Source organism: Triturus cristatus, chromosome 3_1 (genome assembly GCF_964204655.1).
Source record: "Triturus cristatus chromosome 3_1, aTriCri1.1, whole genome shotgun sequence".
Taxonomy (NCBI): Eukaryota; Metazoa; Chordata; class Amphibia; order Caudata; family Salamandridae; genus Triturus; species Triturus cristatus.
The window spans coordinates 428320335-428339456 of record NC_140583.1 but is presented as its reverse complement, the minus strand read 5'-3'; the positions used below and the strand labels follow the sequence as shown (position 1 = coordinate 428339456).

At 43.7% G+C, this 19122-nt stretch overlaps 1 protein-coding gene across 2 annotated transcripts in view; it reads left to right on the top strand.

Moving 5' to 3' along the window:
* The window catches only part of CEP152 (centrosomal protein 152), a 725831-nt gene that overhangs the window by 598629 nt on the left and 108080 nt on the right, over positions 1-19122 (top strand). The gene's annotated exons all lie outside the window — the stretch shown is intronic.

Genomic DNA, 19122 nt, shown 5'->3' with positions numbered 1-19122 from the left:
AGATTTTGGAATCCCCATTTATAAGGGTTATAGGGCGGTAAGATCCCATTTCTGTGACTATTTTGCTTTTTTTATGAAAAACCACAATCTTAGCATCCGACCAAGAGGCCGATGGTGTCCCGCCCTGAAAGATATGTGCGAATAGATCGATCATGATAACCCTAAGTTGTTCTACAAACTTAGTATAGAACTCCGTCGGGATTCCATCAACGCCTGCTGCTTTTCCGTTTGACAGTGAGTTTAGAGAGAGAAGAATTTCATCCCAGACAAGGGGATTATCTAACTTATCTTGATCCTCTTTTTTTAAAATGTATTACGGATAGTTGACTCTTCTGGGTAATCCTGTCCTTTGTCTGGCTCTGTATAAAGTTCTTGATAGAATTTCTGGAATGATGTTCTAATTTCCGATGAATCTCTTCTCAAACCTAGTTCTGGATCTTGGATTTATTTTATTATTGTTGCAGAAAATTCTTCTCTTGTACGAACCGCTAACTGGTGTCCCACTTGTTCACTCATTTCATAAACCTTCTCTTTACATGATGTTGCTTTAGCTATTGCCTTTTCTATAAAAATATCAGGAATTGGGTTTCTAACAATTGCTACCCTGGCCAAGTCATTTTCTGTTGTCCTTCCTTCTTGTACAGCTTTGATTAGATCTTCTTCTGCGCTTCCAAGTTTCTCCAGTAATGTGGCCATGTGCTGTTTACCCTCTCTATCAACACGAAATGAGAACTGCTGTGTTTCCCCTCTAATACCTGCTTTCAGAGTATCCCAGACCACATTGATCGGTGCACTACCCACATTATCCACATTATCGGGATCCATTCTCTCATCTTTTGACAATAATTCTCATTTTTCAAGAGTGCCTTTTCAAAAGTCCATAATCTAATTGTTGGATTGCTTTTAATATTGGATGTATTGTACCCTGAAAAATATGGAAATTTCATTGCAAATGTTTTCGAGCTACCCTTTGGTGGCGTAGGACAATGTTCCCATTGATTATACATAAATACATTTCTAGGTGTTGCAGATTTATGCAAGAAATGATGACCATAGTGGTTATAACAATACAGTTGTTCATAGTCTGATGAACCTTGTAAATATTCATTATTAGTAAATGCAGTTGACATCTCTAGATCAGACATCATATTATTAACAGTCTCGAAGTCCCAATCATCAGAAAAGGTACTGGAGGTAATAAGTCACTTAATGACATTATAAATAAATGTGTAATCTTCAAAACTCCGACGGGCCAAAATTGTCATATTCGATTTTGTCCCACACTATACCATCAAGTATAGGAATCTCTATGATGTTCACTGCTGGCAAGTATCTTGCTTCACGATGGGATGATTTGTGTGGCTGGAGAAGGAAGTTCACTCATTTACTTGCTGTGTCCATTTGAATATATCTTCCATTAATCAGCATACCCAGAGTTATTACCAGAGCTAACCAAAGTAGAAAGAAGAATATTCCCAAAACAATCCATGGTTCAATCCATGGTCAAACCAGATAAGTCTTTTCCAGTAGATGAAAAAAGTCTGTTGCTTGTTCTTTGAAAGTTCTTTGTACTGGCGTCGTTTCAGGCTCGCTGGGATCCTCAGAAAACGTATCAAAGTTCATGAAATAGCCAGAAGCAGTTCTGTCAATTGTTGGATTTGCATCAGGATTTGTTGAATTCAATGGAACCAGTTGATCACTTGTTACTTCGTTGTAAATAGGTGTATCTGGACGAACTGTTATTTGGGTGTCAAGAGGTACAAGGTCCATAGCATTGTTTCTTAGTCCTCTATTTCTTCCTGTCGAATCTTCAAAGGTGATGAGTCTCTCAGTTTGAACCTCTTGGATTGTAGCTAGAGAAGTGCGTCTGCTACATTCGCGGAATCAACTAGGCCTACTGTTCAGTTTCGGCCACATAGTGTGGTTTGATCACGTCGATGGACACAAATCTTTTCTCCTTTTTATCAGCAAAGGGGCGGAAAAAGTACTGTTCTTGATCCGTGGATTGCTAGGACAGGTACTGGTTGTCTGTAAGAAGGCCCAAATTCCTTCTTGTCCGCGATCTTTTCTCTGACTAGATCCCCAAACTTTGGGATCCAGACAGGCCTTGCTGGGACAGCTGGATTTTTCTCAGTGGTGGTTGGCTTCAGGATCACGTTGCTTTGTTGTGTTCTTAAATCATTTAAGTCCTGTAAAACAGCCAAACGATCTTTGATATCAAATTGTTTGTTTTCCACCACTGTGCCTTTCATATCTAAGTCCGGAACCAACATTCTAGTCCCAAACTGGACCTCATATGGAGTGACACCCCCCTAGAGAATTTCTTGGCAAATTGTTTAATGCGCGCTGGACCCCATATAAATGTTTGACCCACCCATCACCCGAACCTAATACCCGAGCTGTTATAGACTGCTTTATATCCCAATTTTTTCTTTCCACTACAGAATTTCCCTCAGGATGACACGGAGAAGAATACCACAGTGCTACACCCATACTAGCCATGGCTTCTTTGTAAGCCGTAGAGCTAAACGCAGGACCCTGGTCAGAATGTAGTGTGCCTATTGCGTATGTGCCGATAAAGACTCGCAAATCTTTTATAACAGTTCGAGCGTCATCCAAGCCCTGAGGCCACATCCATAGGAACCTAGAGCACGAATCCACTGTGACCATGATATATTTATAGTTCCCATCCCTTTGTAAGGGACCGCAGTGGTCCAGGTAAACACAAGCTAATGGTTTATCTGAAATTAACAGGGGTGTCTGCGCAGGACGTTTCACAGTAGAGATTTTAATCTTCTGGCATATCTCACAGTCCAAAACATAATTTTGAATCTGTTTCCTAATGCCGGGCCACCAGTACCTTTGTTTTAATAATGCAACTGTGGCGGAAACACCTACATGAGCCGAGGCGAGCTCTTCATGTGCTGCTAGGATTAGCCCTAGTCTATGTTCCATGTTTGGAATTACTCTATCCCCCACTCCAGGGATTCGAGCAAACGGAACATTGTTCGCATCAATTATATATGAGTATTTGAGTGGAAACTTTTTAGGTAATGCCGCACCGCTGCCTTTGCTTGATGCATTGACAGCCAGCATTATTTTGCTGTCTATTTTCGTTTTTGAACAAGTGATTGCAGCTACGGAAGCCGTTTGCACAGCCCCTTTTGCGGCTTCATTAGCCAATGAATTCCCTTCAACGTGAACGCCATCAAGTTGGTGACTCAGCGTGTGTATCACGTGAGTGTTCTGTAGTCTGTTTCGCAACTGAACTACTTGACCGCAAAGCAATTTGTGCTTGATTGTGCCACCTTTTGCATCTTTGAAACCATTTTGAATCCAATTCTGTAAATATACATTGTAAGATTGAACACAGTAAAAAGAATCGCACACTATCAGTGTGGGGAATTCGCGATCTGTATTTTCAAGTGCCATCTTAAATGCTTGTAGTTCAGCTCGCTGTGCTGTACAGTCTCCTAGAGATTGTGTTTTTGTGACCATTGGTCTGAATTTGCCATCTCGCATGCGACCTTTAATGATAGCACACGCTGCACTGTAAGCTTGTTTACTCTCCGTAGCAGGCTGTGCAGATCCGTCAGTATAAATTATAAATTCGTACTGGTCAAGAGGGAGAATTTCAGTAGGCAGAGGCCATTCATGTTCATATTGAAGGAATGCTTGTGTTTTTAAATATGGATAAAAAACGTATTCAACATCAGTTGCAGCAAGAGAATTAACACATTGTATGCATCTTGGATGTAAAGCTTTTGCATTTGGAATGCTAGCCTTTGTGACTGCCTCTAAGGCTGGTACAGGAGTCACGACCATAATGCGTTTCCTCTGTGCTAGGGCTTTTTCTATTGCTACAGCGGTTTGAACTGCTGTCAGAATTTTTTCTGTAGAAGTGTAGTTAAGTAGGTGAACCCGCATTGACCCGAAATTATTCGGATCACTAAGTTGCGTATGTTTACACGTGTTTGCAAGTATTGTGTTGCTAACGCGTCTGTTTGTAGTGAAGGCAAAATTTCTGTGTGTTTTTGGGTCCAATGTGTGATTTTAAAATCAGGTTTGAATAATTTGTAGAGAGGTTTAACCCTTTCTGCGTAATTTAAAATGTAAGTTCTTCCATAATTCAGGAAACCTTGAATCGACTTTGTCCGCTTTTTCGGAGGTTGGAGCAGTGCACACTTTTCTAAAAAGTTGGCTGCCAGGCTTTTGCCTTCACTTGATAGTTCATATCCTAGGAAAAGGACGTTGAGGTGGGTAATTCATGACTTCTTAAAGTTGAATTTGTAACCCTGTAATGCCTATCCAGGTCATCGTCCGTCAGATAGATATCATCGACATATGACAATGCCTCGTCATCATAAGTTTGTAGTAACTCTGTTGCTCTTGCTGAGAATAACCCCGGGCTGTTTTTGAATCCCTGGGGCAGTCGACAAAATTGACCCTAGGTCCCCATTATTGAGAAAGAGGTCAAATATATGCTTTCTGGTGCAATATTTTGACAAAAGAAACCATTTGAAATATCTAATGTGGTTTTATATTTTTTACGCACAATGTTATTCATTAATGCTGTACTATGTGCATTTTGCACTGCAAATGTTTTAAAACAAGAATTTAAGTGTCTGTAATCCAAACCTAGACGATATGTATTGTCTGGTTTGGAGACAGGAAACAAAGGATTGTTCATTGAGGAGGTGCATGTTTCAATCACCCCCTGATATTCAAGTTGATCTAAGATCTCCCTGACCTGTTTTTTAGCTTCTTGCTTTACTGGGTACTGCCTTTGTGCAGTCGGTTGATTTTTTTTGCTGGGTTTTATGGTGAGGTGAGTAATCATCCCATCCTACATGATTTTTATACAGTGCTGGGGCTTGGGCTACTGCCCATTTCCTGGCTAATGTATATTTTAAATGAATTGGAATATGGTTGGAGAAGGCAGGTATAATTATGGCCTCATCATGTGGGCACTCCCTGACAAACTGGTGGCCAGTCCTGTTCTGCTAGAAGTATATCATAACCCTTTGAAAGATGCTCCCAAAAGAGTGCTTTCACTTTTCTTGGTATGTCTTCCTCCATCCGGAGTGTTATTTCATATAACCTATGTGGAGAGCTAACTCTGGTGTCTACAGTCTCAACTAGTATGCCTTCATTCAAGTCCTCTGTCTCCAGAAGTCCCTTCAGGTTCTGGCGGGCTATTGTAACTTCTGCTGCACTATCCAGCATGGTCTGGGCCCATTCTCCGTTCTTGAGTTGGGTTCTCAGTATTCTCGGCATGTCTGATCTTCAGACCTGCTACCTTTTTCTTGGAGAATTGAGGTTTTGCTTTATTTTTCTGAACGTGTTGATCGTCTTTGGACTTCACGCGTTCTTCCTTGTTTTCTGACCGTCCTCTTCTTTCGGATGTCTGTGACGATATCTGAAAGGTACGAGAGAAACGTGTATCATTATCTTGATATCTGTCAGGTTTTCTCAAATTATCCCTATTCCTGAGGTTGTACCTCCTTTCAGAGGGTTCCTTCTCTGGAGGAGACCTGCCTCGGGAATGAGAATGCTTATCTTTGGAATTCTGTTTACTATTTTCCAGTTTCTTTTTAGAAGAGGTAAGAGTGTTTTTAGGAAAGACCTTATTAGGACTTTCAGACAGTTGCGGTTTAACTGGTTTCCCTCCCAGACTGTCTCTGCCTAATTCCTCATAGGATTTTTCAATTATTCTGGCTAGTTCTTGTGGTTGTTCTGTTACATCAAATTCCCTTAATTTCTGGCGGATCGCCACTGATGCTGCTTCTCCTTTAATATTAGATAATATTATTGTTGAGACCTGGTTGAAATTTTCAAGTAACTTCATACCTAAATTCAGAGCAGGTTCTGCCCCGTATTCGTTTTGAATCTGTTTCAGGACATCTGGTATTACCGCCATTAACGGAACACCGTGTGTTTTTGTGTAGATAGCAGCAAAGACTGTGCCCCAAGAGGTGCAGTCTTCCAGATGTGGTGTGATCCCCATTGGTAAACAGATTGTTAGAATTCTGTGTTTCTCATAAGGGCTAGTATTAGGAAATACTGCTTCGATTTGAGTAATTTATTGAGCTATCCAGAATGGAATTTGTTCACTTTTTGTGGGCATTTTACCAATGACTGCGTGTAAAGTCTGTGGAGTAATTTTTTGTGTATTCCCCTGATGAGGGGCTGGATTTTGAATTGTTAATGGTGGTTGGACTGTGAAAGTCCGCATGAGATATTGAACCAATTGTCTATAAATTTTGATTAGCTCCTTGAGTTGAGCAAGTAGATCCACATCTGACATTTCTTCAATGTCAGGATGAGGTGTGTAGCCGGCTAACATCAGCCATGTTGCTCCTTGTCTACCTAGGGGACCGAGCCTGGTAATATGATTGTAATGTTTTAGGGTGCCTTTAAACTACGGCTCATGCTCCTGGTATGTGAGTGGCATTTCAATATCCTTGAAAGGAATATATTCCTCAGGTGGTTTATCTTCTTTGTAGAAGTGAAAGTGTGTTACTTGGATTTGATTCTGGGAATACTATCCATGAGTAAAATACCTCTGTCTGGTGAGATTCATGTGCCTCTATCACGAAAACTGCTTTACGACCTCTTGGTGTTAGACGATGTTTTATAAGTTTTAGAGTGATGGCTCTCCTTAAATTTGGATGGATGTTTATTGCATCCTCGTCGGTTTCTTGAAAACCTGTACGATTAAAAGCTGCTGCGACTTGGTCGGCTACAACCCCACCAGCATCGGTGTTTGTGCCGTTTTCTGACATGTTGAAATGAAAAATGCAGAGTAAGTTTCAAGGGATCAAAGATAAGGTGCACAGTATTTTGGAACACTGCATCCTTTCAAAGTTGAACAAAACCAAGCAGCTAATACATAGGACTTTCGTCCTACTCAGCTATGGCGGATATTATCCCTACCCACTCCAGACGTTTTATGGAGTTTTATGAGTAGAGTATCTCTGAGAAAAGCACGACTGAGTTACTTAAGTATCTGGCGTTAAATTAGTGCCTTACCAAACCGTTGGACGCCACGTAGTGTAGTTCCTATATCCCTGATCGGCTCTGCGCATTGGAATAACATACTATATAGATTTGACATAGGTCTAATGTAAGTATGTCTCTATCGAGTATATTAAACTTAATTACTTGTGTGTGCCAGCTAACTCAGAGGTCACTAGAAACTTCTTGAATATACAAGAAGGGATTAGTCTCTGACAACCGCATAAACATTACAACTTTGTTTCCCATCAGAATCGTGGAAACAATAGATGAGTTTCACTCAGTCAATCGTGCATGCTTCGTTTCTACAGAGTTGCACAGAAATAGAGAGACGGGCGTTTCAATAAAAGGGTTTATTGAACAGTCTTATTTCTCATGCAAGAGATATGAATTGCTACAATTGTAAGACAGACTGCGATGTACAATATGTACGAGGTTAGCAGTAAGATAAAATAATACTGCAATAGCATGGTTTGTAGCTATGACCTATATTAATCAAAATACATACATAAATAACATAATGCTAAAATGTGATACTCATCTGATGCTTCTAAATTGTTCTACCCCAGTGTACCTAACCAAAGTGCAGTATGAAGTTTGAAGTAGGTGCTGTTTCTAAAGTATAGCTAGCTATATTTTAGTTTAGCCAAGAGTTGCCAAAAGTTTCTCTAAGTTCTAGTCAGCTCCATACCTGAGAATGAGAGAGGTTGGAATCTCTTTTCTGGACTCGATGGTCTAACCCCCGGCAAGGGAAGTCAGAGAGCACTGGAGCTGGATTCTCTGCGAGGAGGATGGCAGCGTCAGGTCAGTGCATCAGGCTGGAACTCTATCTCCTTCCGAACTTGCCGTGGCGAACCGCGTAGTCTGGGTTGGATCGAATCCTCCGGGAACCGCAATTTGCCAGGGCAAGTGCTGGTATATTTATACCTTGAAGGTGTCTCGGAATGCCAGTATTGACGTAAAAGTCGGGCAGAGGAACGTAATGAATGAACCCCTAAGGAATAGATGTTCATGCATACTTAATGAGTTCTTGGAGAAATCAATATTCAAGCTGAGGGAAATTCCTAAAGGCTTATGGGTCTGGTTTTCCAAGAATTTGTTGTGACGTGGATGGACGGATGTAGGTGGCCACGCCTGTATTTGGTTTGTATGGACAATGTCTAAATAAGGGCCGGATTTCTATGTCCAAATAAGGGCAATGTGAATTGTACCTATATAAGGGCATAAATCGGGAAACCTATATACGGAATCTAAATCTGCACACAACACAACCATCTAGTGTTTTAACTGAGTAGTCTACGAAGTCAATCCAGGATTTGTTTTGGGTTTTGTGAGCCCCCCTGAATCTAGTTCTATATTCCTCAGTTGGGAGCCCAAATCCCTCAGAGTTCTCTTCATGAGGTCATAAGACCCAGCATCTGTCCCAGAAAGGGTCAGTAGTCTGTCTCTGCAGTTGCCAGAGAACAGTTCCCAAAGGAGTGCCCCTCAGTATGACTTTTTCACTTTTCTCATTTCACAAGCCCGCTCACAGGCTGTGAACCATTTTGTGATATCATCACTCTCTTCATATTTAGAGACAATCCCTTAGGGGATTTTAGGATCATAAGATTGCTCTTTATCCTTATTAAGTAAATTGCTGCCAGCATTTATGGTGCTAGGCCCATCTCTGCCCTCTCTCTCTCTAGAGCCAGCAACCTGGTCTTTAGATCCAGTCTTTTGGTCAACCTTGCTAAAAGGTTGCCCTCCTCATTGAGGCTGTCCTCAATGTCCTCAGTAGTGCTTGATTCACCTGTCTGTGATCTAGGTACTGAGGGGTTGATTCTTGGAGTCAGGGGCACTTGGGCCCTTTTCGCCCTAAGAAGTGGAGAGGGTTGATCTAACTGGTCATCCCCTTCCTCATCTGATTTGTCTTCACCATTTTCAGATGGGTGGTCCTTAGCATACCCAGCCAACAGCTCCTGGAGCTTTTGTTTGATGGGATGGGACCCCAAGGTTATGTTTTTAATTTTGCATAGGGACCTTACTCCTTGAAAGACAAGTGAAGGTAAGGGGTGAGGTCAAGCTCATCATCCAGGTCCTCTATGGCATTGTGGTTATTTTCACTAACAGCTGGGTTCTTGTTTTGAGACATTGTTAAAAAAAGACTTCTAACCCTAGCTAAAGTGACTTTTTAATTTTCTAAAATTCTAAAGGGACTTAACCAAGGCCCTAACAAGACTTTTAGTAATTTTGCAAAAAGTTCCAATTTGGAAAAAATCTGAATTCTAAAGACCAGAGTTTTGTCGTGTGATCAGGTGGTAAGCAAGCAGTCCAACAAATGCAAAGTTGTATATTCCACTGCTGATCCACCAATGTAGGAAGCTGGCTCTGTATATACTATACCAAAGTGAGGTATAGTGTGCACAGAGTTCACTGGAACCCAAAAGGTAGGCAGAGGTAAAGTAGATAGCACCTCACTCTCTATTTGTGGTAGTCTGGTCGAGCAGTAATGCTTTATCAGAGGACAGTGTTAAGCATTTGTTGTACACACTCAGTCAGCAAATGATTTCACACACTCAAAGACTGAACCTCAGACCAATTGGTTTTGTGTAAAAATATTCTTTTAGTTATTTTATTTCCTAGAACCAAGCAAGGCTGGCATAGGTAAGTGATAAATACTTTGCAGTAAATATACAGTTGTAACACAGTTGGAATTGCAATGGTAAATGTACTTTGATGTGATCACAATAGTATTACTGATAATGTAATGCTTTTCAGAATACAGTCCATATACTTTGAATGGGATTTTTTGTAAAATTACAGGTAAGTTAATTTAGAGATTACTTTTTGTACACAGTGTAGTACACCTGGATACTACACTGGGACATTTCCTGTAAACAGGTAAGTAAAATCGTTTTTGTTAGTTAGTACAATTTTAAAGAATTTCTTTAGGTTTTCCAACTCCACACACAGAAACTTTTCAGAGAAAAACCATCAATGTTATCCTATGGAGTAAAATAGTGTTATCGGTTTAAAGTTAAGTACTTTGTTGTGGGAGTTGGTGTTCTGGGGTTAGGCTCAAGGGTTTCCCCAGGGTCAAAGATGCACTCTTGTTACACCCTCAGTAGCACTAGGGCCGCCGGGTGCAGAGTGCCGAGGCTCAATGTTATCCAATGGGGGATAGAGGGCCTCCGGTTGAAGGCTGCTAACGAGCAGGCTACTGGGTTGTGGGAGAAAAGCTACTGGACTTAATCTCAGGGCACACGGGGATTTAGTCCAGCACAAAAGATGCACCCTCAGCGGGACTGGGGTGGCCGGGTGCAGAGTGCTGTTTTGGCGTCTGAAGTCCTATAGCTTTCAATGGGGAGTCTCCGGTTTGCAAAAGCACTGCAGGCTCGGTGACGAAGGTCTTCTGGGTGCGACCACCACTTCGAGAGGTATGTTGGGGGTTGGCTAGGAACCGTCGGTTGAGCCAACCAAGGCCGTGGGGCGTCTGGTGCAGGGGTGCCTTTTAGGGTCGGATCTTCATACCAGCTCCTGGTCGCGGTTGGGGGGACCTTCCGGTTTGAGGATGCAGGCGTCGGCTGGAGGCTTGAGGCAGATCAGGGGTCACCGGATCTCGGTTCAGGATCGTCGGGGAGACCGCCTCCTGGTGTTTGCCCCCTCGAGCTCAAACCGTGGACAGCGGGTGCAGAGTGGTGCGAATTCCCGGTTTCCGACCTAGGCCAGAAGTTGTTGATGAACAAATCCGGTGTTCACAGGAGGCACAGTCTTTATGGTTGAAGGCAGGCAGGTCCTCCAGGGTTTTCAAGGTTGCTGGCTGCAGGACACACCGGAATTTTGCAATAGCAGGTTCAAGGTGGAGACAGGCCTGTAGGGCTGGGGCCAAGTGAGTGGGCGTATTCCTCTTGTTAGCTTTGGCAAGGCTGTTCAGTCCTGTACATCCCCTATTATGCCACCCTCCAGTGGGAGGGGGGCATAAGCATTTCCCTGGTTAGATGAGTCCCCCCATCTGAGGGGTGGAGTTGGCAGAGGTGGGCACACCTCTCTTCCTCACTTGTTTTTCCTGCCGGTCAACCCCCCTCCCCCCCCCCCCCCCTCCTCCCCCCAAAGTGGGGGTCAGAACCAGTGGGGACCAGTTGCTGAAAGCAGCAAGTTGCCTGGGGAAGCTCACAAAGGTGGCAAGCCTTTGAAGCTTCCCCTTCGTGGACCCTGCCCATCCTGGGGGAGGATGCTTGGCACCTGGTCCCAGGATGGGCATTGTTTCAGGCCCCGGAGAGCAGCAAGCCCTCGACCCAGGGGACTGGTGGTGGCAGCTGAAAGCAGCACTAGTGGTAGGTCATTTTTCAGGGGGCATCTCTGCGATGCCCTCTGTGTGCATTTTTTATGAAATCCCACGCTGGCATCAGTGTGGGTTTAATGTGCTGAGACGTTTGATACCAAACTTCTCAGTTTTCAGTGTAGCCATTATGGTGCTGTGGAGTTCGTAATGACAAACTCCCAGCGCCATACACTCTTAATGGCAGCACTGCACTTACAATGTCTAAGAATGGACTTAGACACTGTAGGGTTACAGGGCTCATGCACCTGTACCCTCACCACTGGTATAGTGTGCTCAGCTAGAGGGGTGACTGATCAATGCCAGGGCAGTGGGTTGTAGGCATGGCACACAGGGATGTGTGCCATGTCGACTCTTCACTTTGTTCTGCACCAAAGCACACAGCCTGCAAAGGCAGTGTGTGAGTTTAGTGGTACAGGACCTCTAAGGGTTGCACAATAAGTGCTGCAGCTCTTAGAGGTCTTCTCGGGACACAGTGCCCTGGGTAACTGTGGTACCATTTACCAGGGGCTGACCTGTGGCCAGAGATGCCAATTGGGTTTTGTTTTAATGCAGGTTTAGGGAAATTACATAGGCCCTGGGCACTTGATTGGCTGGAGCCCAGGGCACACTCAGTCAAAGCACATCAGCAGTTCAGCAAAAAGTGGGGGCTATCATGAAGAAAGAGGGCACTTTCTCACAGACCCGCCTCCTCATCAACTGACTGAAGCTGCAATACAGCCACTTGGCATTGAAGGCCTTCCTGCCATCCTTCAAGAGGAAGTTGGGACACCATCTCAATGTGATACTGCAACAAGCACAGTGATATGGGGTTCCCGGTTCTGTGCCTAGAAGCTCTTGGCTCCTGGAATTGGCTGAATCATCAGTGCATTTCCTGGCTAGTAAACCACCTGGCAGTATCTTTGAAAGCCAGGGCAGACAAATTTGCAGGCAGCGCCTAGCTGATTAAGAATGGCAACTAGATCTGGAGGTGATATAGGACAGCTTCCACCAATGGGGAGAGCCCTTCATCTACCTCTTCACCTGTGCAGACAATGCGTAGTGTCAAACGATGTACATGTTAGAATTCTCAATAAGGCTGTCTCTCTGTGACTCATTCCGCCTAGAGTGGTCCACGAGATTTCTGTATGGCTTCCCACCGCTACCTCTCCTGAGTTCTGAAGAAGATCAGGAACGACAAGTACCAAGTCAACCCAGTAGTTCCAGATTGGGCCACGAGAGTGTGGTTCCTTCAAATATCTGGACATGGGCATCTTTTCTCTGAACAAGCTACCGCTTTAGGAGGGCATTCTGTCGCAGCAGCAAGGCAGGGTCTTGCAGCCAGGGCTGCACAAGTTATGCGTTCATGCTTGAAGATTGAGCAACAGCAGTTGACTGCTTTTGCTCTCCCTCTTGAGGTACTGGATGTTAACCTAAAAGGCAGACGTAATTCCATGATGTCCGTTTATACTGGGGCGGGTTTCTGGGTATGTGTAGTAAGTTGCATGCACCCAATACAAGCCAAAAAGTTGGATGTTATACTTATTGTTAAGTGTTTGGTCCTCCAAGGACTTGTAGTTGGCAAAGTTAAAGTTTATTTGTCAGCCCTGTCTGCTTTCTTGAGGCTACCTGACCATACCACTCAAATCAACAATGGTAATGTGTTTCCTTAAAGTTTTGGTCCATTTGTTTCTTCTGAAAGCTTTTCTGATGCCACAGTGGGGCCTCAACTTGGCCCTTACTTTCCTTATGGGCACCTCCATTGAGCCGCAGCACAGTTGTCCCTTTCATCTGCTAACTCTGAAAACGGTGTTTCTCAATGTGATAACGTCTGCTTGTTGCATGAGTGAACTTTATGCTTTTGTCGGTTCAGCCTCTATACCACTTACTTCCCTGAGAAGCTGGCGCTCAGGACCAAGGCGCCCTTTCTTTCGAAGGTTGTCACAGCTTTCCATGTCAGAAAATCCATCACTCTTCCAACATTCTTTGCCACGCCTCATCCCTGAAGAGGTTCCATTTTTTGTTCCCCTCGACAGTGCTCAGCTCTTTGTGGGGTTCTCTAGGACAAAAAAGTGGTGTAGAAACTGACTTTTTCCAGATGGATAGTTCTCTGTATTAGGATCTGCTGAGCGATGGCAGAGGAGCAGACTCCAGACTGGTTGAGAGCCCATTCCACCAGGACCAAGACTGCTATAATTGCGCTGGCATGCGAAGTACCCGTCCTGGATATCTGCCAGGCTGTGAAGTAGGAATAAATGCCCACTTAAACAAAGCACTATTTTAATGACAGCCATGTCCGACAGGAAGGGCAGTTTAGTCTTTTGGTCCTGCACTGTAATCGTCCCCCGACTGGTGTTCGGGGGGAAGGATAGGGAAGTCATGGTTTGTTGTTGGGTGCAGCACCGGGTAGGAAAGCATCTTTTTCTCTACCTCTGGCATTGTTGCCTCTGTAAGAGCCACTATAATAACCACTGGGAGAGGAGTAATGACCCTGGCCACATTGGTATGAGGGGGAGACATCAGAGGAGGTAGTTTTGGAACCCGGTTTGTAGGTGGAGCGGCAAAAGGAGCCACGAGGAGTAGGTGTCTGAAGAGCACCTATAGATTTGGCAGTGTCTGTATCTTTTTTCATTAGAACCACCACAGAATTGCTCCCTTCGATTTCTATCTTGTAAGGTTGCTTTTTTAATTGTCATCACTTTACTCAGACGTTTTAGTGAGCTCTAGGCACTAACCTAAGAGCCTTTCATCCAGCTCCATAGAGATAGGGAGGTCCTTTGCACCAACTCAAAATTCCTTTCAAAGGTGGTCTCTTATTTTCACCGTAATATAAATGTTGACTTACTTATATTCTTTCCTCAACCAGACTCAGTTGCAGAAAGGGCTCTCCATACATTTTTAATGTTAAGTGTTTTATAAAGTGCACTGTTACCCTGGGGAGTAATGGCACTAGCTCCAAGAACAGAAATGGAACTCACAGGGCCTAATTGCTAAAAAGACATGTTTTTAAACCTTTCCTGAATGCCAGCAGACCAGGGGCTGCACGAATGAAAGAGGGTAGCTAATGTCAAGCCTTAGGGGTGTTAAGGATGAAACTTCTTCAACCCCATTTGACTTTTTTGAATCTGGAAACAACAAAGGTTCTTGTGCCTGAGGACCGAAGGGTTCTATTCTTTACATACCAGGCGAACGTCTGTCTGAGATGAACGGGGCCAATGTTGTGAAGAGCCTTGTAGGCAATTCACAAGGATTTATACTTAATCCTATATCTCACTTGTAACCAATTAAGTTGCTGGATGACTGCCTTAGCAGAACAGAATTTGGGAGTGCTAGGATGAATCTGGCATTGGCATTTTGCAGCACCTGCAGCTTATTTAAGTGTCGCTGCTGCATGTTCATATAAAGATTGTTGCAGCTATCCAGCCTTGACAGAATAAAGGACATAACAGTTTTTTGAGATTCTAGAGGAATGAATCATAAGATCTTTTTGATCATCCTTAGAATGAATAAATTCAAAGTCGTTGACCTGGTTACCGAAGGAAAGCTTGTTGTCTCTAATGACTCCCAGGTTTTTAGCTGTAATGACAGAAGTAGGTAGTTACCTCAATTCCTCTGGCCACAGACACGAGGACCAAAACAAAGGGTTGTTGCCAAATTGGCTGACCCCTGTTTTGTTGGAGTTTAGTTTTGGCCAGTTATTGCTCATCCATGAACTGATCACCTGCATACAGTCATGGAAGTTTCTGTCAATAGTGAAACCGCAATGTCAATTTGTTTGTCATCGGCATAAAAGGTCAGAGTGAACCAAAAAGATCTAATTAAAGGAGCCAAGGCTGCAACATAAACATTCAACAGGGTCAGGCTAATGGAGGATCCCGGGGGACACCACGGGGAGAGTGAAATACTCTGAAACAAAGGAATCCATTGCCAGAAACTGTTTTCGGTCTGAAAGGAAAGAGCGCAATAGGTTGAGGACGAATACAACAGGAATGTTTACTTGTCTGTGGAGCAAATGCTCTGAAAACAGCCAACTTGTGTAAGCCTTGGATGCGCTTTCCACATCGCCTGAATAGATTGGCTGTGAAGAAGCAAGATGCTCCTGAAAAATATGGGGACTGAGTTTGTTCCAATACTGAGCCTGGTAGGCTTGGGAATAGAGTTAGAAGCAGATTATATGGGAGAAAAGTCCAGGTTTAACGAAACCGCTGAGTGGTCGGACCACATAGGAGGCAATGTTCCTTGAAAAGTAAGGTGATTGGAAAATATGCAATCGAGCGTTTGGCCCACCTTATGTGTGGGTCTCTGGGCCAATTATTCTAGACCAAAGCTATCCATCCCATCTAAGAGACCTAAGGAGTCAAGGTCCATGACGGTTTCTAAAGGAAAATGAAAATCGCCCTACAGAGTGAAATTACTGTAACATAGCCCTTCTTTCAACAGAGAACCAGCATTGCCAATAAAAGGTGACCTTGGGCAGGGGGAATGATATAATAACGTCTCCTTAACACAAGGATACTCAGTAGGTTGAATATTGAAAGACAAATCTTCACAAATAGAGGAAGGCGTAGCCAGAAGGAGGTGGTAAACGAGTCGCGGTGTATAATGGCCAGACGCCCTCCCTTTTTAAGGGTCAGGGGGAGAGGTGTCTTCTGTCAAGTTAGGGCCTGAAGCAGCGTCTGTCCAGGCCTCAGTAACAAACAATATGTCCTAGTGTTGGTGGTCTATAAGATCAGCACAGTCTAAGCGATTGACAAGTGCACAATTCAAAGGCTTAATGCTCTCTTTCAAAGAGTTTGTAGAAGTAACAGGTCCTAAGGGGATGGTTTTAGTATAAGTCTCCAAAAACAACCTTGGTAATAGTGAGTTGCAAGCGGAGCAAAAGATCTGTAAAGTTTTCAACGGGGAATGCCGAGGCAATCCAAGGACCTACCTTTGCACTTAAGTGCCATTAATTCAAAGCTTGAAAAGCGAGTTATTTTAGCTTTTTCTGGGGCAGACTGGCTTGCCTTTGGCGTGTGTCCACTCCAAATGGGAGGAGGGTGTGGCGAATTGGCGCTGAGCGCAGGAGTCAAACAGGGCGAAATAAATCAAATGTGAAATATACTGGTTTCCAGCCACCCTCAGCATGACTCGCAGGCCCCCTGCGAGCAAGCTGTCCTGGGAAATAAAACCAAGTTAAAATTAAGAGCAGAAATCTAAACCATAAAATACTTAAATTGCCCTTTCAGTATGGCGCCCATGTAGCAGGAGTCAGACACCACCCTAAATTCTCCAAAATGTGCTTACAAGAAAATGAAAGCATTTTGAATCAAAGCAGCGCAGTCAATTGCAAGTGACCGTAACCTGCTCTAAGGAGCTGCGCGGACGCTCTCTAGCTCGAATTAAGTAGTCTCCCAAATGAGAGGACGGCATGGCCAATTAGAGCTGAGTGCACAAGAATCAAACAGGGTGGAATAAATCCATAGTGCAATAAACTGGGGTAAAGCCAACCCACCGACTTGCAGGCCCCCCTGCGAGCAAAGCATACTGGAAAATAAAACTAAGTAAAAATAAAGGGGAAAAATCTAAATCACAAAATGAATAAAATACTGAAATCACACTTTCAGTATCTCATCCACGTAGCAGGAGCCAGGCACCTCCCAAGATGCACCAAAGAGTGCTTACAAGGAAATAAAAGCGTTTTGAATCAAGGCTGTGTGGTCAATTACAGGCAACCGCAACCTGCTCTAAGGAGCCATTAGGTATTAAGAGAGCCCTTATGTACTACATTGACCGAAGTAAAGACTTCTGCAAAACCAAACAGCTATTTGTTGCTTTTTCACCCCCTCATAAAAGAAAGCCCATATCCAAATCAGGTATTGCCAAGTGGATAGTTAAATGCATTCAGACATGTTACATTAAAGTCAAAAGCACTTTACCTACACCCCTGAAGCACACTCTACTCACAAAATAGGAACTTCTATGGCTTTCCTGGGCGCCATCCCACAAGATGATGTATGCAAAGCAGCTACATAATCTACATGACACACTTTCAATAAACACTGTGTGGATGCTTTAGCATGCCTACAAGCTAATGTAGGTCAGGCAGTGCTACGTACACTCTTTAAAACAACTGTACCACCCTCAGGTTAGCCACCGCTTTGGAGGGCACTGCTATACAGTCTAAGCAAAGCATGTGTATCTACAGCCACACATGCCTTGAACGGATTAGGTTTCTTACCCAGTAAGCATCTGTATGTAGTGCTGTAGATTCACATGTCCCCACCCTCTTCCCCATGCACTTGTGGCCGTTGCAGTTACTTTACCGTATTCATATGCATTTACATCTCTTTACGTACACTTTTGCAGCACCAATCCTTTTCTGGATTCACATGCGGTGCATTATTCCACAATCTAGTGGTTAGGTCCGGAATTGTCTGTTTGTTTCGTTTTTTTCTTTCTTTCATGGGCGTCATCAACCACCACTTACTTTACATTCCATTCTCACCCGCCTGCGGTACAACAATCTAACAAGGGAGTTGATGCCCATGTGTATTATCAAGAGGAGAAGTCACTGTACCTTGTGACTCGAAAGACTTCATCTAAGAAAAACAACTTGCACACATCTGGACCCAGCACTAGATGGCAGGAGTATGCAAAGCATGTGAATCTACAGCACTACATGAAAAGAACAGATGCTTACAGGGTAAGTAACATAATCCTTCTGGTGTATACTCTAACTAACTACAGATTCTGCACCTCAATCCCACCGTCCCATTCTGCGGAATGGACTCTTTTCCATCTAAAATGGTCCCAATTCTAGAGATCTATACGCTGGCACAATTGATTACTACTGAGCTGTGTGTCCGAGGGCATGGACAATACTGAGAAAGACACTAATGCCAGCATGTAATGGGTGCTCCATGTGTAGATCCAGTATTCAATTCCTGAGTAGAGTGGAGTGGACGCAGAGCCACACGATACCACCTATTGGCACACAGGGGCTGTGCTGAAAAATCTTCCGGATCCAGTCTGCTGCTTGGGAATATTCACAATGTAAAGAATCTGTAGTTAGAGTATCGACTACAAAGAGTGACACAAAGCTAAGTATTTTTTTATGTTCTGCTTAGAAGATGTACCCACCCATTCACACACAGTTTGAATTCAATCCTTAGTTGATACTGGGAGCGGGAATGGTTGGTAAAAACTAACCAATGGCCCTGATAAAGTGGCTGTTCTAGGAAGAAGCTTACAGGACCAGAGGAGCATTGGTTAAATCATACCAACAGATGCTGGAGTAGTCTGAGGGCAACAGAGGATTCAGAGCTATGAAGCTTCTCTGGAGCTGCGGGGAACAGAGACAGTGGGTGTAGATTGTTTCATTATTTGCCACTTTGCAGCAGATAGTTGAGGAGGATCAGGTGCAGGGAGATAAGGGGATACACTGTAATAAAAGATTGATCGGACAAGAGATGGAAGAAAGGAAAAGTCAGACTTGAAGGATGGAGGGTAAATTAATACCTGATGTAGGCACATCAGCTTACACTTGCATGGCATTAAAGAGGCAGAGTGGATAATCTGACATTGCTAAGTGCACAGATGGTGCTGATATAGGGTGACCTAGGTCCTTGTCTCTCCAGGCACAGGGTTCATACCTTGGAATCAGTGTTCCTACTTCTCTTTTTAGGCTACCAAATGCCATCAGTTTTTAGGTTGCTACCAATTGTGTTGAATTTGGGTGAAATGCCAGCATCTCACAGAAGGCTTCAGAAAAAATTGAACGGTTGATAGCCTGAACACCACAAGGAAGGGGAAAAGCACAGGTAAAG